This window comes from Podarcis melisellensis (genome assembly GCF_964234715.1).
Source record: "Podarcis melisellensis genome assembly, chromosome: 7".
In the NCBI taxonomy this organism is placed as follows: domain Eukaryota; kingdom Metazoa; phylum Chordata; class Lepidosauria; order Squamata; family Lacertidae; genus Podarcis; species Podarcis melisellensis.
The window spans coordinates 9,764,520-9,786,304 of record NC_138539.1 but is presented as its reverse complement, the minus strand read 5'-3'; positions in this window follow the sequence as shown (position 1 = coordinate 9,786,304).

The window sequence follows — 21,785 nt, the reverse complement described above, 5'->3', positions numbered from 1 at the left end:
ACTTCAGAGAAGTGTGACTAGCCCAAGGTCACCCAGCAGCGGCATGTGGAGGAGCGGAGACGCGAAGCCGGTTCACCAGATTACGAGTCTACCGCTCTTAACCACTACACCACGCTGGCTCTCAGTGTGAAGATCAACACCAAAGGGGAACCTTTTCACCATGCAGGCCCTGCTGCCATCACTACTGCCCCCCAAGGCAAGTAAGATGGTGGCATCACATTCATCTTTGGCCAGACTCCGTCGGGCTGATAAGGCTGAGGGCATCCTCTTCCCAGGCCCCTGTGGGGCTGTGTGAGGAAGCACCTCTCTTTGGGGTGAGGTGGAGGGGACAGCTCAGGGACCAGGGTCAGTGGTGGTGGCGGCTGCCCAGAGGACTCCCAAGGAAAGGGGAGAGGAGAGGAGGCTGAGGGAACACTCCACAAGGGAGGGTGTTCAAAAATGGGTGAGGGGCTGCCGGCTCTGCAGGCAAGGGGTGACATAACTAGGTTTCTGAGGCTCACAGTGCGCTTCCCCACAGAGGAGCACCAGAAAGAATGTACCTCTGGTTACGAACTTGATTTGTTCCGGAGATCCGTTCTTAACCTGAGGTACCACTTTAGCCAATGGGGCCTTCTGCTCCTGCCGCCGCACGATTTCTGTTCTCATCCTGAGGTAAAGTTCTTACTTCCGGTTTAGCATTTGTAACCTGAGGTGTTTGTAACCCGAGGTACCACTGTAGTTGGTCAAGGGAGCTGTGGACTCAAAAGGTTGAAAACCTCTGTCATAATCTATCCAGGAGCTATCCTAGGTTCTGAAATAGTCTAGAAATATCCTAGTTTGGCTGCCTCTCTGCAGCGAGCTTCTTGCCCCTCGGTGTAGCACCTTGCTTCTAATTTACTTCTTTGCATCCCACTGTTCTTCTATCATGGAACTCAAAGAAGGTGTGCAGGTGGTTTCAAGGTGGTCTCCCATTCAGGTATGACCCGCAGGGATGCGGGTGGCACTCTGGTCTAAACCAATGAGCCTCTTGGGCTTGCCGATCAGAAGGTGGGCAGTTTGAATCTCTGCAACGGGGTGAGCTCCTGTTGCTCTGTCCCAGGTCCTGCCAACCTAGCAGTTCGAAGGCACGCTGCGGCGGGAAGGTAAACGGTGTTTCCGTCCGCTCTGGTTTTCATCATGGTGTTCCGTTGCGCCAGAAGTGGCTTAGTCGTGCTGGTCACATGACTTGGAAAGCTGTGGACAAACGCCGGCTCCCTCGGCCTGAAAGTGAGATGAGCGCCGCAACCCCATAGTCACCTTTGACTGGACTTAGCCATCCAGGGGCCCTTTACCTTTACTGATCAGACAAAGCCCAGCTTTGCTTCGGAAAGCTGTGGGACATGCATGAAAGAGGAGGGAAGCCGGAAAGGGTAACTTTTCTTCCATCTCGCTGTTCAGCAGGATACAAAGATATGCAAGAGTGACACTCCTTCCACAACACTGTTAACAGTGATGGCAGCTTTAGAGGTTTACTGTTCCCAAAAGTGCAATGAAACAGTGGAGCCATATAAATTCTTTACAAGGTGTCAGCAAGAAGGCAAAGAGTTATAGTATTGCCAACTTTAGTGCACAGACATGCACTTTTGGAGAGTTTGGAAGCAGGTTGGGCTGTCTTAAGAAACCAAAGTACCTGAAGGACTAATTGAGTTTCTGGTAAATATCCTGCTGACACAGAGGAATGCCCTGACACATCAGTACCTGCCAGACACCCAGCAATGCTTCCCTTTCCCTATCCTCTTGTGTGTTCATCATTTTGATTGTATCCCAGTGCAGCTGCACTGGAGTGTAGAAGGAGTTGGTGTACAGTGGACGCTCTGGTTGTTAATGTGATCCGTGCGGGAGGCATGTTCACAACACGCAGCATTCACAACATATAGCACCGCATCTGTGCATGCGCATGCGCGGGTCGCGCTTCGCGCTTCTGAGCATGTGCAAAGAGTGATTTAGCAGTTCTGCACATGTGCAAGTTCCAAAACCCGGAAGTAACCCTTTCCATTACTTCCGGGTTTGGCGCAATGCGCAACCTGAAAACATGCAGCCCAAAGCATCTGTAACCCAAGGTATGACTTTGAAGACTGAGAAGGTGTGATGCAGCTGTACTGGAGTGTAGAAGGTGCTGTTTTGCTTGAAGACTTCAAAATTTCCTTATCATATTTAGGGGGGTGGGGGGGGAGTGATGACATACCCTAGATCTTACATCCCTCCCTGTTGCCTGCTTCCTGCTTCCTCATCAATCAATCAATCAATCAATCAATCAATCAATCCCTGTCTCTTTTCAGAGCTAGACACAAACATGAAGATGAAATAAAATGTATGCACCAACCTTTATGCTAACCATGGTTAGTGGCCTACCAGAATTTGCAACCATGGTTAGAATCCCATCCCTCCCTCCCCACCGCTCAAAAAATCCTGGTTGCAACTAATCATGGATAAAGGCTGATGCATGGATTAAATTTACAGAGGTTAGCACTGAAAAAGAACAGGGGGTATATACAGGGGGTATATACCAGACAGGAGGAAGATGAGTGTGGAAATGATATCATCATCATCATCATTATTACTGTATTTTTGATTTCTATGGAAGCCGCCCAGAGTGGCTGGGGAGGCCCAGCCAGATGGGCGGGGTATAAATAATAAATTATTATTATTATTATTATTATTATTATTATTATTATTATTATTATTATGGCATCCAACTAAGAAGTGCTGGAACTGAGTTATGGTGAGTTCCGGCACCTCTCAGGTGGGTGCCTTTGCCTTTCTACGAGAGCAAGGGAGGTGTTCATGCCACCTCTTTTTCTAGAAAAATATCATTGATTATGATTATTTCAATTATGAATTGGTTCCTCTGAAGCCTCGCAAAGCAATTTCACAATAAAATAAAAGCATATAAAATAATTGCATACATTGAACAGTTTAAAATCAATTACATGTCTCAAAATGGTTAGAACAATTCCATTAATATCTATATCTATACATAATGCAATACAGATACAGAGGGGGGGGGCGGAGGAATCTCCATTTAGAAGGCTTAATAATAATAAAATTTTATTTATATCCTGCCCTCCCCAGCTGAAGCTGGGCTCAGGGTGGCTATCAACATTAAAAGTAATACAGCATTCTAAAATCAATTCATTCTAAAATCAATTCAAAATCAAATTAATGGCAACCATAGGGCTAGAGTTCTGTGAGGATTGCCAAAGGAGGAGGTCAGACTGTGCCTTGGCCAAAGGCCTAGTGGAACAGCTCTGTCTTGCAGGCCCTGCGGAAAGATGTCAAGTCCCTCAGGGCCCTAGTCTCTTGTGACCGAGCGTTCCACCAAATTGGGGCCACAGCCAAAAAGGCCCTGGCTCTGATTGAGGCCAGCCTAACCTCCCTGTGGCCCAGGACCTCCAAAGATGTTTTTGTTTGAAGGCCATAAGGTCCTCCGTGGGACATACCAGGAGAGGCGGTCCCGTGGGTACGAGGGTCCTAGGCCTTATAGGGCTTGCTGAAAGAGGAAGATCTTTACAGATTCTACAAAGGCAACAGAGAAGGGACCTGACTGCTATGTAATGGGAGGGCATACCAAATGGCAGATGCCACCACACGAAAGGCCCAGTTCCGTCGCTGTGAAGAACCGACCTCCTGATAACTGGGTCTCTGACATCTGCAGGATGCCCTCTCTTCTGCAGCAAACACAGTGACTGGTTGGAAATAAGGGGTGAGAGTGACTGGTTGGAAATAAGGGGTGAGGCAATCTTTTAGGTACCCTGCTCCCAAGCTGTACAGTGGTACCTCGGGTTAAGTACTTAATTCGTTCCGGAGTCTGCTCTTAACCTGAAACTGTTCTTAACCTGAAGCACCACTTTAGCTAATGGGGCCTCCTGCTGCTGCTGCGCCACTGGAGCACGATTTCTGTTCTCATACTGAAGCAAAGTTCTTAACCCGAGGTACTATTTCTGGGTTAGCGGAGTCTGTAACCTGAAGTACCACTGTATAGGGTTTAGACCAGGCATAGGCAAACTCCGGCTCTCCAGATGTTTGGGACTACAATTCCCATCATCCCTGACCACTGATCCTGTTAGCAAGGGATGATGGGAATTGTAGTCCCAAACATCTGGAGGGCCGGAGTTTGCCTATGTCTGGTTTAGACTTCATGTAATATTATGCTTGCAAGAGGCATTTGAAAAGTTATTCCACACTGTAGCCATAAAGAAGGAAAGCACAAATTATTAATTACTACATTAGCAGGATTGACAGCAGCAGCAGCAGATATAGTCTATGCTTGTGATAATATTTTATTCTCTTGCTAATTACGGTGTTTCAAACGCACATTTTACGTTTGCCTTCCTTTAGTGGTGTTTTCTTCTGAAATATTTAAGATAAAAGAATTATTAACTTTGCTTCCTTTAATGTGCTTTCTATAGCTTTATTTTTAAAATATTTAAGATAATACTTTAGTTCCTTGTTAATTACGTTGCTTTGAATGTATACTTTGTATTTGACTTTCTTCCGCAACGTTTTATTCTGGATTGTTTTATTTGATGTTTTAATGTAGGTTGTAAACCACTTTTGAGAGCTTCCCACCCCCTTAAAAATATAAAGCAGCGTGGAAATGAAATGAATGATAACAAATAATAATAATGAAGTTGCCACCATTCCTTCTCTTGGCATGCAACATCTCCAATGCTGGGATTTACAATCTCCCCCCCTTTCCCCTGTTCTCACTCTTTTAACTCAGGATAATGGCTCTCTATGGGCAGCTATTAATGCATTAAATCATGTTCACAACTGTTGACACAATGAAGGCATCTTGTATGCCTCCTTTGGAAGCTGCCAGGCATCAATTAGCTCAGTGATATTTACATAAATATCTCCATTTTGGGGGCAGAATTGTCCATCTGTTTTGCTGAGAATTTAATTACTGCCATTAGGCAGGGGAAAGCAGAGTGGATGGTTCTTGAATGTTAACCTCCTTCCCAAGACACAACCAGCCACATCCATAAGTGAGAAGGTACAGTGCATACTTCGCCACCTTCAACAAGCAATTGCTCCCATGATGATGACTGTGCTGGGCCCAGGGATAACCCATGAAACGCAGGCCAGGACCAGTCCAGAATCCGAAGGTTCCACTGGGAGTCAGTCTGACAGGGTCTAGGCAGGACATGAAGCAGGAAACCAGGCAAGGAAAGGTACAGGATCTCAGGCAGGATCTAGCATACAGCAATGTTGCTCCTGCAACCTGGGGCGGGGTCCAACAGCCTTTTGTTTTTGTCGGGGTAGTGGCCAGTCCTGATCCCCGGCGACTCACCTCCCTGTTTCACCCGAAGGCGAGCACTCCTGCGAGTACTCAGGTCTTTCCTTCTCTCAGACCTTAGTCTCTGCAGCTCGGGAGACGTTGGTGGGTTACTAGACCCAGGGGCCGCCTCAGCCTCCCCTGACCCAACCGGTAGTGGAGCAGCTGTAAGTGATGGCCCAGCTGAAAGCAACGAGGTAATCCCTGCATTTGGAGCCAGGGCAGGCTCAGGCCCCTGACTCGGCCCAGCTGGTGTTTGTTGCAGGGGAACCTGTGCAGACTGGGACTCTTCAGGATCAGGCCCAAGACTTGGTTCAGATGATACCTGAGGCAAAGGATCCGGTGCAGACTGAGACTCCTCTGGTTCTGAGTCTGAGCCCGAGTCCCAAGCCATCACAATGACAGATGCCCCCAAGGAAGTGAAACAACTGCAAGCACTTTGAGAAAAGCCTTGGCACAAGATTAATGTTCACGGGTACCCAGCTGGTTTCCTGTAGGTTAATGTTTTCACAACGGTGGGAATGCAGCAACAGATTCCATTAAAAATAGGACCCAAATTTGTTATTGGCATCAGTCTGTCTTGGGAGGCAATGGAGGACTGCACCTTTGGGAGTGAAGTTAAATTGATGTAAGGTTACAGTGCTTGCTGGGGCTGTAGAAACCGATACAGAAGAGACATGTTTTGTTGCAGCTGGGGCATATGAAGGCGTCCAGTTGTTCTGCTGCAGATGCAACATGGCCTTTCTTCTCTCTGCGCTCCTCCCAGCTGTCATTCCTCCTCTGGTCACTGCTATAGATGCACAACCTGACTGACTGTCTCCAGGTCGTCTACAATGGGTTGCCAACACAGCGGGGTTAATGCTGCCAGCCTTCACGTCACATTTGCAGACATCTTTGTAACACAGAGCTGGCCAGTTGCCTGAAGCCAGTTCCCCATAGGGCACATTTTGGGGGATCCTACCATCTTCCATTCTGTGGCCATGACCAAGGACATGACTCAGGGAATGCCAGTCCCATGGGCTGAATGTAGACCTCTATCTGGTCTGTGGGTCTCTCAAGAGGTCATATCTCTCCCAGTTCAAAGTGTTGGTGCTGACCTTTAAAGCCCTAAATGGCCTTGGTCCAGTATACCTGAAAGAGCTTCTCCACCCCCATCGTTCAGCCCAGACATTGAGGTCCAGCGCCAAGGGCCTTCTGGCGGTTCCCTCATTGCGAGAAGCTAAGTTACAGGGAACCAGGCAGAGGGACTTCTTCATAGTGGTGCCCTACCTGTCGAACGCCCTCCCACCAGATGTCAAAGAGAACAACAACTACCAGACTTTTAGAAGACATCTGAAGGCAGCCTTGTTTAGGGAAGCTTTTAATGTTTAATAGGTTATTGTATTTTAATATTCTGTTGGAAGCTGCCCAGAGTGGCTGGGGAAACCCAATGTTGGTCTCGGTGGCTGCCCCCAGTCACCAGTCTAGCTGCCGCATTCTGGATTAGTTGTAGTTTCTGGGTCACCTTCATAGATATAGCTGTACATCTTCTGCATCCTCAGCTGCTCATCCTGGTGGATAGAATCATAGAATCATAGAGAGTTGGAAGAGACCACAAGGGCCATGGAGTCCAACCCCCTGCCAAGCAGGAAACACCATCAGAGTACTCCTGACATATGGTTGTCAAGCCTCTGCTTAAAGACCTCCAAAGAAGGAGACTCCACCACACTCCTTGGCAGCAAATTCCACTGTCAAACAGCTCTTACTGTCAGGAAGTTCTTCCTAATGTTTAGATGGAATCTTCTTTCTTGTAGTTTGGATCCATTGCTCCGTGTCCGCTTCTCTGGAGCAGCAGAAAACAACCTTTCTCCCTCCTCTATGTGACATCCTTTTATATATTTGAACATGGCTATCATATCACCCCTTAACCTCCTCTTCTCCAGGCTAAACATGCCCAGCTCCCTTAGCCGTTCCTCATAAGGCATCGTTTCCAGGCCTTTGACCATTTTGGTTGCCCTCCTCTGGACACGTTCCAGTTTCTCAGTGTCCTTCTTGAACTGTGGTGCCCAGAACTGGACACAGTACTCCAGGTGAGGTTTGACCAGAGCAGGATACAGTGGCACTATTACTTCCCTTGATCTAGATGCTATACTCCTATTGATGCAGCCCAGAATTGCATTGGCTTTTTTTAGCTGCCGCGTCACACTGTTGGCTCATGTCACGTTTGTGGATCTTGTCATAGGATTGGCCCCTAAATGGTTCCTCATCATTTCAAAGGGGATCCTTCGGGGTAGGTTATGAGCGTTCATTGTGAAACTTAGATGGTTTTTATTTAAATCTAAAAATATGCATTTATCACTGAATGCGCATCAGTAAACTAAGCCCTCTACCCTGGGCAAATCATGTAACCGGCACCTGATTGTCTGTGTTAGGCAAGCAAACATTTCAACATTTCCTTATCTTGCTTTGTACAACACCCACCTGATTATTTCTATAATTTCCTCCCTTTATCTCTGTGACTATTCTCAACAGAGATAATGATGAACACTGTAAAGTAGCCTTGAGTTATTATGGGGGAAATTGGAAACGATCACGTTGCATTCTAATGCGGTATCGCTCATTTCTCACTCAACCTTGTAAACATTAAGTACTCTCTCATCTAATCCCAAGCCCAGAGGCAGGAGATACTCTCCAGCTGGGCTGCTTTCCCTGAGCCCAAAGTTCTTCCTTTTCTGTTTGAAGTCTCCAACAAAGCATCTCTCACAGAATTCAGGCTCTCTGGGGATCAGAAGCGAAAGAAATCTCTCCAAGAGCTAGACCCTCTCCTTTCCCTTATGCTCCGTCAGAAGATGTCCAGAGGGAGTCCAGAACATATGAACAGGCTGCTGGATCAAGAATATAGTTTTGTTCTCAATCCTACCCACTGCTGAGTGGAGCCATGCAAGGTCACTTATACCCAACAGAAAGCTCTGGCCCCATCCTGAGCCCCAAACCTTCATCCTGACACAGATGCATGAGAGAACTGTCATCTCAAAGGCTTCCAACCCCTAGGAGAGGAGCTGGCAAAGTCTCTCAGCACTGGCTCCTTATTTTGGACCCCTCAGGCAAGGGAAATAATGCAGTCTCTGAAGGCACATAAAGGATTGCGAACAGCACCGGATTTAGGTTAGTACAAGCAGTACACCTGCACAGGGTGCTGAACCAAGGGGGTGCAAAATGGAGAAGATTCCTAATTGAAAAGATCCATTTGGGGGCACTCAATTTTGGCCCCACGTGGTACCATATTAAGAAAGATTGCCCCTTCCAGCAGCTTACTGAAGCTAAGCAGGTCTGAGGCCAACTGGTACCCAGATGGGAGACCAACAGGGAACCACGCAAACGTCGCCTTGGGTTCCAGATGGGAAAAAAGGCAGGATGTAAATGGAAGGAAATAAAAATCGTTATCTACTCCTGTCCCTTTTTTCAGCACACCAACACACCAGCAGCTGGGATAGCTCAGTTTCAAGTCTATGTCAGGCAAGCACAGGTCATCCACAGGGCAGGAAAGAACTTGAGACATGAAATGCAATTAGCTGTTATTCACAGAAAGTAACAACACAGCAGAGTTCCTCCAGCTCGTCTCATCTAGCGGGAGACGTTGCTGAAACTGACCACGGGCCCCAACTTTCCCCTCTAGACTCTCACTTTGGATCCCTCCAAAGTAGACAAACGGGTGGACTCCTTCTCTGGGCCTGTCTGGACTGTTGCTCAGCTCTCTCCTCGAGAGTGGTGTTGGTGGTGGGGGGCTGTCCTGCTACTGGGTAGCAGGGGCAACCTCTAACTCCTCTCTGTCTGAATCTGGGCTGACTCTGAGACTCTCACACTCCAGCCCTGTTCTGGAAGGGCCTGCTTCTCCTGACCCCACCTTGATCACTCAAACCTCCTGCTCCTAGCACCTCCAGCTCATCCTTTCCCCAGACTACTCTCCAGTGCCCCCCCAACCAGGATCTGAGGTCTAAGAATTCTTCTATGGGGCTCCCTAGAGGGCTCTTGAGGAGGAGGAGGAGGAGTAGTTTGGATTTGATATCCCGCTTTATCACAACCCTAAGGAGTCTCAAAGCGGCTAACATTCCTTTCCCTTCTTCCCCACAACAAACACTCTGTGAGGTGTGTGGGGCTGAGAGACTTCAAAGAAGTGTGACTAGCCCAAGGTCACCCAGCAGCTGCATGTGGAGGAGCAGGGACGCCAATCCAGTTCACCAGGTTACTAGTCTACTGCTCTTAACCACTACACCATGCTGGCTTCTACCACTCCTCCTCATCCAGCCTTTCCCTGGAACTCAGTCCGTAGAGCATGAGACTCAACCTTGGCAAAAGATTCCTGCATTGCAGGGTGTTGAAATAGATGACCCTTGCGGTCTCTTCCAACTCTACAATTCTATGATTCTACGACCCCCCCCCCATAAGGTGGCACCCAAAAGTTCCAAGTTCCATACAAATTTTCTGGCTGCTTTCTCAGACAGATGCATCATGAGATCTCATTCGGGACATAAGCTGCTTTATAATGGGTCAGATACAGTTCCTGATGGCAACATATCATATCTTCTATATGTATTGGTATTGTAAAGTCCAAGGATTGCCATGTCCAAAGATTACAATGCACAATTGTGTTGGCAATGCTATTTCATGCTGATATCATCCTTCTGCATCGTCCTACATCTTAAACGTGTAAAAAGCGAAACTACCTTCTGCATCGTCCTATGTCTGAAAGTGTGACAAACGGAAGTAATTAGTAACAAAAGGCAGCTAATGGTAGAATAGTTCTCAGGATACACCCTTGTTTTGCCCATCGGGCTTCTTCAGTAACAAGGTTTCCAGGAAATTCCTCAGTGGGGTTTTTTCAGCTGAAAGTAGTCCTCAGGAACGCAGAAGTTGCCAGTCAAAGACACTCAATGTCAATAACCATCAAAACTATGCTTATATAGAAGCAACCCCTACAACGGGGTGTGTGTGTGTTCAGGCAATTAGAGTTGAACATTCTTAAAGAGACATAATTGCAATGAAACTCAACCAATGGAAATCCAATAAATTAAGTATTCCACATCTTCATTTACATATTATCAGAATTTTATCCAACTTATTCAGTTGGATTATCAATAGATTCCATCTGGCAAATGGTCATGGCGGTCTCCACTTCTTAATATGAATCATCAAAGTATAAATAGATCTTAAGAGTTTGTGACATTATTAATTGGCTAAACACCCGAGTGTTCAGTGAGTGTCCAGGGTTTGGGGCAGAAGTCTCTCCCTAGCCCTACCTGGGGATTGAACCTGGAATTTTTTGCATGTGATGCATTTGCTGTACTCACTGAGCAATGGCCCTTCCCCAGACCTTCCAAATTCAGAATCTTCTGCTTGAGAAGCAACTAAGCCTCATCAGAAAAACTTTGACTTTCCTTTCATTTCATGGGTGGGCTAGGGAGGGGAGTGGAATTATTGCTGCAGCAGAAATGCACACTCTAATAATGGTGCCAATTAATGTGCCTATCTGATTAGTGTTGCTACAATCTATCCGTTTATTAAAAAAAAAATTGTGGGGCTTCGCACACCCTGACAACCTAATTCAGGGGAACTGCATCATTACAAAACTTCTTTGAGCATTATTCCGGAGGCAGCCAGCACTGCATTATCAGAATCACTCCACCAATCCTGTCTGGAAGCCTGAATATGTTAGGTCAGCAGGTACAATTTATGGAGAATGGAGCTGGTACCTGTTTGGGGAGTTTTATTATGTTTGGGCGATGATGTGCCATTTCGAGAGAGCTGCTTGCTTCTAAGAAAATGACACAAAATTGCCATGATGAGCGAAATGAAAGCGGAGCGGCAAATATTTGCACTCCCGGCATTTTCGTTCAAATCCTTTCCTGCGGATAAATTTTCCACAGAGAGAGAAGAACCCCCCCCCCCCAAATGCCAGTTAGGAACTTTGGCTATGTGGGTTTTTGTAATTGTGGTAGTGAGAGTGTATTTATTTATTCATTGCTTTCTACAAAATAAAGTCTCCACACAATTGCAAAAATATAATATGTAAAACAACTCGGCAACCAAATCCATAGAAAGAGGATGCAATAAAATGATGCAATGCAGGAATCTAAACTAAAGCACCCATGACAGATGACCACCTAACCTCTGCTTAGAAACCTCCAAGGAAGGAGAGTCCACCACCTCCCGAAGAAGACCGTTCCAATGTCTAACGTCTTTTAACATCAGAAAGTTATTCTTCGTGTTTATATGGAATTTCCTTTCTTGTAGCTTGAAACTACTGATTTGGATCCTACCCTCCAGAGCAGGAGAAAACAAGCTGGCTCCATCTTCCATGTGACAGCCCTTGAGATATCTGAAGATGACTATCATATCTCCTCTCAGTTTTCTCCTACCCAGGCTAAGCCTACCTGTCTTGGTCCGGTCTACAGGTTATCGAAGTCCTGGCTGAGGACTTCAGGATCAGGGGCAAAATGGCAGGGTGGGAGCAGGAATGAGAGTCCAGAAGCCAGGGGTCCAAGGATCAGGAAGCAAGAAGCCAAACGCAGCAAGGCAGGAAACGAGTTGCTGTGGCAAAGAGCCGAAGGGAAACACTGACCTTAAATCACTTCCCAGCTCTTGCCATCAGGTACAGTGAGTTACCAAGCTGCCTCACCTGTGCGGCCATGCCTTGCCTCTCCAGAACAAACTTACGAAGGCCCCAGTCCTGCAAAGCCCTACTGGTCACAGGGCCTGGCTCCTGCACACACTCCTGAAAATACCCAGCTCAATCAACCATTCTTCATAGGGCTTGGTTTCCAGACCCACGATCATCTTGGTTGTTGTCAACATCCTTCTAAAATTGTGGCACTCAGAACTGGACACAGTATTCCAGGTGTGGTCTGACCAAGGTAGAATAGAGCAGGACTTTTACTTCCATTGATCTGGACACTATACTTCTGTGGATGCAGCCTAGATCAGGAGACACCCTATGGGGCATAGTTTTATTTATTTTATATCCTGCATTTTCATCATGATCTTATGTTTCCAGAACTATAACACAGTTGGAGGCCAGGAATATAGGTGCAAAGGATAAGAAACAATCCTTTCCCCCACTTGCATCATGTGTCAGAATTGCAAGTCACTTCCCATCAAAACTGTTTTGGAGGGTTGGTTTCTTTAAAAAGCCAATGGAGAGCCCTCCACTGCTAGCGACAGCTCTTCTGGATTCTGGGGCCTTCACACTCCATATCCCACCTCCCTGTCTGTGGGCAGACCCAACTGGTGGCTTCTTATGACTGACAGTAAGTGCCTCGCATGCCACACTGTAGGGGTTCCTGCCGAGTTCGTAAGATTGAGCGATTGAATAAGACTGTCTGAGGGTACCACTTTGCTGTGGAAAAACAGCAAAGACTCACGCAGCCGAACACCGCTCAACTCTTCCCTGCAATCCGTTGTGACAAATATTCTATTGTTCCACTTTCTGTGTTTAGACAAATTCTTAATGGCTTTTGGGCTCCCGGGTGGTGTCCTTTTGATGCATATTTGCAATTCAGATTTGCTTTCCAATTTTTTAGACTTCACTAGGTGGCGGGAAGGGGGCTTCCTGTTGAGCTTTGAGAAGGAGATGGTGAAGGAACAAGACTTTACACTCACCTGCTAAAATTATTATTATTATTACCTTTATATCCCACCTTTCTCTTCATGGTTCATCCCTCCTCATTTAATCCACACAACAAGCCTGTAAGGCAGGTTAGGCTGAGAGACTGACAGTAAGCTCCATGGCCCAGTGGGGATTTGAACCCTAGTCTCCCAGGTCCCAGTCCAACACCCGAACCACTACACCAGAACTTACATAAGCAGCTGACTTATACCAAGTCAAACCATTGGGTCAATCTAGCTCAGTACTGTCTACTGCAGCCTTTCTCAAGCTTGGGTCCTCAGTTATTGTTGGACTACAACTTCTATCATCCCTGACCACTGGTCCTGGTAGCTAGGGATGATGGGAGTTGTAGTCCAACAACACCTAGGGACCACAGATTGAGAAAGGCTGGTCTACACTGAATTGCAGCAGCTCTTCAGGATTTCAGGCAAGAGATTTTCAGAGCCCTACCTGGAGATGCCAGAGGTCAAATTGGGACCTTCTGCTCCACTACTGAGCTATGGTTCTTTCCCCTTCAAGCCAGATCCTGCCTGGCTCTTTCATAGTGTCAAAAGCAGCAAGAGCTTGAAACATTTCCACCTCCTGTCAGATCCATCCACTGGATCTTTTGCCCATTCTCATCCTTCACCTGTTCTGGAGCATTGCCAAAGGTGTCACAGTCTGGTTCACAGGTGATAAAAGTCCCAGCTGGGGACGTCGGGACCGGGGGCAAGATGGCGGGGTGGGAGCAGGAATGGGAGTCCAGAAGCCAGGAGTCAGGAAGCCAAGAGTCTGAGGATAAGAGAGCCAGGAGTCAAGAAGCCGAGGGTCCGAAAGCAAGAGGTCCCGAAGTCAAGGGTCCAAGGATCAAGAAACAAGGAGTCATGAAGTCAGGGGTCCAAGGGTCAAGAAACAAGGAGTCAAGGAACCAAACACAGCAAAGCAGGGAACATGTTGCTGTTGCAAAGAGCCAAAGGGAAATCCTTATATCCCTTCCCAGCTCTTGCCACCAGGTGCTGTGAGCTACCAATCGGCCTCACCTGTGCGGCCGCGCCTTGCCTCCTCAGAACAAACTTAGGAAGGCCCCAGTCCTGCAAAGTCCTACTGGTCATAGGGCCTGGCTCCTGCACGCACTCCTGACAAAAGGTCTGGTTGCTACATGAGATGGCACAGGTGCCAAGTGGTATGGATGGAGAAGCTGGACCCTCTCTGGCTGTTTTGTAGCTTTTAAGGGGGACAAATAGACTCTCAAGGCAAAGCACACCTGGCAGTCCTAACCTGGTCATTTGTATATCTCTCTGTCAGAGATGAAGGCGACGACATGGATCAAAAAGCCCAGCTAATGCATCCTCTGGCAGATGAGGCTTTCCTCTTAAGCTTCCATTGATTTGCAGAAAAACAAGCTGTCATATTGTAATGTCTCAAAAAGGGGGGAGGGGTGATTGCCAAACAAAGGACTGCATCTTGTTCTCCTTTCCAGGAGTATTTTCTCCTTCTGATCCTCAAGAGCTGTGCCATCACTCCCCTTCTCTGCCTTAATGTTACAGAGTCAGGTTAAACTGCTTGATCTTATGGGGAACAGCCTGAGTGCTTTGAAAGTATGCACCCCATTCTTCCAATTGTATATTGCTGTAGCTGTAATTTTAATCTTGTATTTTCTTTATACATGAGATATCAAAGAGATAAACAACTTCCTGACATTTAGAAGACACCTGAAGGCAGCCCTGTTCAGGAAAGTTTTAATGTATTTTTTAATCTTTGTTGGAAGCTGCCCAGAGTGGCTGGGGAAACCCAGCCAGATGGGTGGGGTACAAATAAATTATTATTGTTATTGTTGTTGTTGTTGTTGTTGTTGTTGTTGTTATTATTATTATTATTATTATTATTATTATTATTATTATTATTTCCAGAAAGGGACCTTATGGTGAAGGGGAAGTGAGAAATAATAATAATAATAATAATAATAATAATACACCAATATTCCTGCCAGTCGCTGCTAATCCAGTGGGGGGGGGACCAGCCTGCATTATTCACCCTGAAACCCTAAACTCCTTTGGTCTGTGCCCACCAACACACAGCTAGAGGAAGGGCTCCACCCCTCCTTGACTTGGACATCTTGCTTCTACAGTCTCTAAGAAGTCTTCAAGACCACATCTGCATCCTGTATTTATACCTCTATTATATCACTTTAATAGTCATGACTTCAGACAAAGAATCCTGGGAACTGTAACTTGCTAAGGATGCTGAGAGTTGTTAGGAGCCCCTATTCCCCTCACAGAAAGCCTCTCCCGATCTCAGGAGGGGGGGTTGCGGGGCTCACGCCCCATCCACATTCTCGCGGGGCTGGCGCCAGCCCCGCAGGACTTGGGTTTCCCCATTAATATTCATTTAGGACAGCGCCAGCCAATGGGCTGGAGCTGGGGGCGGGCCCAGGCTCGTCCCTTTCCCTCCTCTGCAGCAGCCGTGGTTTCCCACCCACCCGCCCTTTAGTGGTTCATCTCGAGTTTGCTATGGGCTTCGGCTGGTCACCGCAAGGGGCCTGGTAGGAGTTTTTTCCATTTGGCTAATTGGCTGAATTTTGTTGCCACTTGGTTTTTCGCCTACCTCGTAGCAAATCGTCACAACTCCGTGGTTTCTTGGTTTTGGCGGTTAGGCATTGCCCGGGGTATTGTCATGCAAATGAGGTCGGGGGGGAGGAGCGCCATCACCTGTCCCAATTCAGGAAGGGTAGTTCGTTAAAGGACTCCGGGGGGCGTCGCCTCGTCCGAAACCTACGGAGGCTAGGGCCTAAAGCGCGCCCCCGAGCGGTAACCCCTTGGGGAGCGCCCAGGGATGTGCATCTCGGGGTGTCCTCCTGTTGGTGCTTAGCCCTTCCCCGGTTAGACCGGATAGTCTGTAGGGGCCAATGCCTAATGCCAATACCGCTCATACCTGTAATCAATAAAGTCGTGGCCAATTTTCGCCCATTAACCTAAATTCTGGTGTCCGGTGTCTTTATTTACTCTACTTGTGGGATGGGGTGGGTTCGCCACGCAACTGCAGTTCCCAGAGTGGCTTAACTGTCAAATCCCTCATCCCTGGGGAACTTCAAATGATTGTTGGTCAGAGCCAAAGAAGACAAGCCAGGAGTCAGGCAAAAAACACTATTGTTCCCTGCTGTGAAGAGGAGGGAATCCCAGTATGAGCAGGAAGTTCTAGAATGTTCTAGGTGGGTTTATGTCAATGAGCAACCTGCTTGGGTGGGCCCACATCAGTAGCTGGGAGTTTGTCATACCACAGAGGTGCTCCAAGTTGTTTTGTGTGGGTTTTTTTGCCTCAGCAGCTCTCTAAATGTGGGAACTGCACACCGAGCCATGTCTAGCCACATCCAACCCCATAAACCCTTGACATGATGCTCTGCATTTCTCAGTATGGGATTGTATGGGTTCCCACCACCAAACCAGTGGTGAAACTCAGGAATGTTTGCTGGAGATGCCCGAATTATTGAATTCTGCCGAAGATCCACTCAGGGGATATATGAAATATTGTTTCCCCTTCAAATTACCAGCCATTTGTAAGCTTAGACTAGGCATGGCCAAACTTAGCTCTCCAGCTGTTTTGGGACTACAATTCCCATCATCCCTGACCACTGGTCCTCTTATCAAGGGATGATGGGAGTTGTAGTCCCCAAAGAGCTGGAGGGCCAAGTTTGGCCATGCCTGGCTTAGACCATCATGGGCTGTAGGGTGTGTGTGCGTGCAATAATTGCAACAAAAGTGTTTTCATTTTTGTTAAGGTTTCGTTGTAAAAAATGCAAGTGGACTGGAATCCCTGCTTTATGCTTCTCCCCATTTGCCACACTACACTTCCCTGATTGCTGCATGGAAGTTTTCAGGTCTTCTGCAAGCCACTTGCTTCTCTAGAGAGGAGCTTCTTTTTCATCCCCAGACTGATTGATAAATGCTTCTGTGATGTGCTCAGATGATGAATCACTTTGCTGCATTCAAAAATGATGCTCTGAACATCCCCACAGCCAAATCGGTTCGAAGACCAGCCGTACCAGATGCAAAGCCTTCGTTCTCATTCTATCTCCATAAATTAAGGCTGGACTTTTTCTACTTGCTTTTACTCCAGGTAAAAGAAACCCTTCCGCCATCTACAGTGGTACCTTGGTTCTCAAACTTAATCCATTCCAGAAGTCCGTTCCAAAAGCCAAAGTGTTCCAAAACCAAGGTACGCTTTCCCATACAAAGCAATGCAAAATGGATGAATCCATTCCAGACCTTTAAAAACAACTCCTAAAACAGCAATCTAACATGAATTTTACTATCTAACAAGACCATTGATCCATAAATTGAAAGCAATAAACAATGTACTGCAGTCACACAATCAATCAGTAGCTGAACTGGGTTCTACACAGTCACAACAACAAAACAAAAAGAGCAGCAGAAACACCGAAATATTGGGAAATAATAGAAAAAGATGGAGATAACTGGAGGTTGCAGAGTATGGAGAAAATAAAAGACAAAGTGCGAGATTGGCTACACTATGCTCAGATCAAAGAAGTTTTTAAGTTGGACAAAAAGATAGGATTCCAGGTGGAAAAATCAAAGTTAGAAACTGAATTGTTAGAACCTAAAACTAAGGTACTTTCAAGAATGTATAATTTGCTGCTTAAATGGAATACACAGGATGAAACGGTCAAATCAGCTATGATAAAATGGGCACAAGACATTGGGTACAATATTATGTTTGCTGACTGGGAAAAGTTATGGACCACTGGGCTGAAATTCACGGCATGTAATGCTTTGAGAGAAAATGTTATGAAAATGATATATAGGTGGTACATGACCCCAGTCAAGCTTGCAAAAATATACCATTTGTCTGATAATAAATGTTGGAAATGTAAAGATGCTGAAGGAACGTTCTTTCACCTCTGGTGGACTTGCCCTAGAGTCAAGGCTTTCTGGGAAATGATATATAATGAGTTGAAAAAGGTATTTAAGTATACCTTCCCTAAGAAACCAGAGGCCTTCCTCTGGGTATTGTTGGCCAGAGGGTGCTAAAGAAGGATCGGACATTTTTTATGTATGCAACTACAACAGCAAGGATACTCGTCGCTAAGTATTGGAAAACTCAAGGTTTGCCCACATTGGAAGAATGGCAGATGCAACTGATAGACTATATGGAACTGGCGGAGATGACCGGCAGAATCCGAGACCTGGGAGAAGAGGCCGTGGAGGAGGACTGGAAAAAATTTAAGGACTATTTACAAAAGTATTGTAAACTGTATGAATGTTAAGAAGGATGTAAGATTAATAATAATATGGTTCCATTAAACTAGTTAAAGGGAATTTGAAGATAAAGGGATAAATTGGATAAGACAAATTTTGGATAAATATGAAGTTAAAGTTTAAGTTTATAAGGTTTGGGTAAAACTATCTGAAATTTGGGATATAACATTGGGAAACTTCAATATAAGAGTTGATACAAGTTAACAATTTGCTAAGTAAAGCTTGAGAAATTTGGAACGCAGAAACGAGAGATGCGAGGAAGTCCAAAGAAGCGAAGAAAATACGTTTGTGTAAAAGTACATGTTATTTGGTTTGTTTTGTACAAATTATTGAAAAAATTCTTAATAAATATTATAAAAAAAGAGCAGCAGAAACAAAAACGCAAAATAAATAGCAAAAACAGACAGACCTCAGCGTAACACTCAAAACGGAAGCGTGGCACTCAAAAGGGAAGCGTAACACTCAAAATGGAGCATGTTCGGCTTCCAAAAAAAAGTTCGCAAACTGGAACACTTATTTCTGGGTTTACAGTGTTTGGGTTCCAAGTTGTTTGAATACCAAGGCGTTTGAGAACCAAGGTACCACTCTACTACCTATGACTTTTTTAAAAAAATGTGGCAAGCCAACCAGAGAAGATTTCTTGTTCTAACCTGCCTGTCCTTTCGGAAATTCAACTGGATGCACAGCCTTTATCTCAAGACAAAAAAACCACATCTGCCATCATGTAATTTACATTCTCCCAAAGAAACCGAAGGTAACACTAAAGTATTTTGACAGTGGGCTGATAGCTAACAGTTCCAGCTCCGGTGTCACAATAAGCCTCTCTCTCTCTCTTTTATCTCTGTCGAGACTTTGCTTTGATCTTTTCTCAGGCAATGTAATGTTATGCCCAGATTTGGTAGTAAAATGTATGCTGTCAAACTGAGTCATACCTATAAGGACATTATAATAACACAATGTAGTGCTAGTCTAGACCAAATATTCTCTGTGTTGAAAACAGTGCATTTCACATATCTGAATAACAAAACAAAACAAAATAGTTTGCCAAACATTTGGGGATAAGTAGTCATTGCTTGTGGTTCGAGGACCCGATCCCCGCGTAGTGGAATGAAAACACAAGGTATTGGCTTAGGCATTGGATTACGTCAGCTGACTCCACCCCCTCAGAGAGGGGTGAGTCTAAAACAGGGGGGCTTATTCACCAGTAGGTGGAGCCTGTTGATGCTAATCCAACTATAGGCTCTCCCCTGATGTCACCGAGGGTCGTGCCATGGCCTCCCGCCAAGCAGGCATCGGACAGAATACACGACTGCCGGATTCCTTTAACGGAATACCCAAAATTGAAGGTGCAGGCAATGGCCACACCTAGCCTTTCGACACACCACAACACATTATTCCAATGCCTAACCAACCCACCAATACCACGAAAGTTGTGACGATTGCTACGAGGTAGGTGAATAAACCAAAAAGCCTAATGCCAAATGGAAAAATTCCTACCAGGCCCCCCCGGACAAGCAGGGCGACCAACCTAAGGTCCATAGCAAGGCCAAACGAAAACTGAGACCCTGAGCTCTAAGGGAGTGGAGGGTGGGTGACTCACGACGGGACGACAAAAAGTGAGTCCGGAAGGCTGATGCCGCAGCAATTTAGGCTGCTAAACACGCCCCCTGACAGGCACCTGGTTGGGTGCCTGCCCATGGGCATGGGCCCCAGCCAGGTGAGTGGGAGGCAGGGGGCAAAGGCCCCCTGCTTGAGGGGGAGTCTGGCTCCCGATCACAACCACTCCCCTCTCTTGCAGGAGGAGAGCCTTTCTCAGACCCTCCAAGCGCCACAATTTCCCAGGGACAGTCCCGGATCTATGGAAGCCGTCCCTGTTTCTCATTTGATTCCAGAATATCCCAATTTTCCTTAAGACATCCTTATTTTCATTGGAGAAATGTTGAAGAGTATGATAAAGGTATAGGGTAAAGGGACCCCTGACCATTAGGTCCAGTCGTGGCCGACTCTGGGGTTGCGGTGCTCATCTTACTATATTGGCCGAGGGAGCCGGCATTCAGCTGGTCATGTGGCCAGCATGACTAAGCCGCTTCTGGCGAACCAGAGCAGCACACAGAAACACCATTTACCTTCCCGCCGGAGTGGTACCTATTTATCTACTTGCACTTTGATGTGCTTTTGAACTGCTAGGTGGGCAGGAGCAGGGACCGAGCAACGGGAGCTCACCCCATCGCGGGGATTCGAACCGCCGACCTTCTGATCAGCAAGACCTAGGCTCTGTGGTTTAACCCACAGTGCCACCTGTGTCCTTCAAAGAGTATGATAGGACGTCCCTATTTTCATCTGAGAAACAGGTTTTCTCCTATTTCCGCTAGTGCTTCTTGACCTTATTTTCCATCTTCTTGTATTCCTCCCAATCATCCAAGTCTTACTCTCATTTACCCCATGCCGTTTCATTGACTATGACAGGCAACCTCTGTGATTTTGTTTATATGCGTCACTGGTGTCATCCCATCAGTCTCAGCATTGTGATGTCATCAGCAGGCATCATCAACACAGGCCAGAGCAAACAGGATTCGCCGACGACATGGCTGTGAGGGCAAAGAAGGAAATTGGTGCTAGGAAGTACAGGACCAAGCAGCAGAAATGAGAAATGAAAAGATGCTTTGTTCCTGTTTGTTTGTTTGTTTGTTTGTGTGTGTGTGTGTGTGTGTGTGTTTTCTTCAGAAAGAAAATATATGTTTGAGCAGAGAAAACCCTCTGGAAATATTTGCCACGTCTTTGACATTCAGCAGTCTTTGATAAGTTATCTCAGTAGTCTAATATTTGCCTTCCCTACCAGATTTCAATATTTGATATTTGACCATTGCTATTTGCCTGCTGAGACACAATGGTATTTGCTTCCTATAGTGGACAGGCAGTTGTGTGTGTTTTTAATATTTGGTGATATATGAAAGTTTCCCCATGTGACATGAACTAGCCAGAACCTGCACTCACTCCTTGGTCAACGATAGGATGGGCTGAGTATTTCAGTCCCATTTTCGTCTTGCTGACCATCAGTCATAGGTTTGCCCTGTCCTGTTCCATTGTATACCATTGCACCCCATTGTGTACCATTATGTCCTCTTCAACACTGTGTGCATTTTGTACACCATTTCTGTGCACCTTTCACATGAAGTTGGGAGGGTTTTTTTCTTTTGCATGAAACGCACACATCTCAATGCTTTTCGATGCAATCATCAATACAATGCATGGTTTGCATGCATCTTTTATGTGACATAAGTGCTTCCATGTGCACCTTTAGACAACAAAAATGATTGCATACTCTAGAGAAGCGCATTTCTGAATTCTGAAATGCATTTCTCTGGCCAAATAATGTGTACAAAAACGCATCTACTGGGGCAAAGTGCGCATAAGAACGCATACAATAGTGAAAATAACATACAAAAATGTACTTACTATATTTTTAAGGAAAATTGCTTGCAAAGCATCAATACTGCATACAGTGTGTGTGTGTGTGTGAGTGAGAGAGAGAGAGAGAGAGAGAGAGAATGTAATAAAATAGTGAGAATATTTCATGAGGACTTTTTTTTTTTAA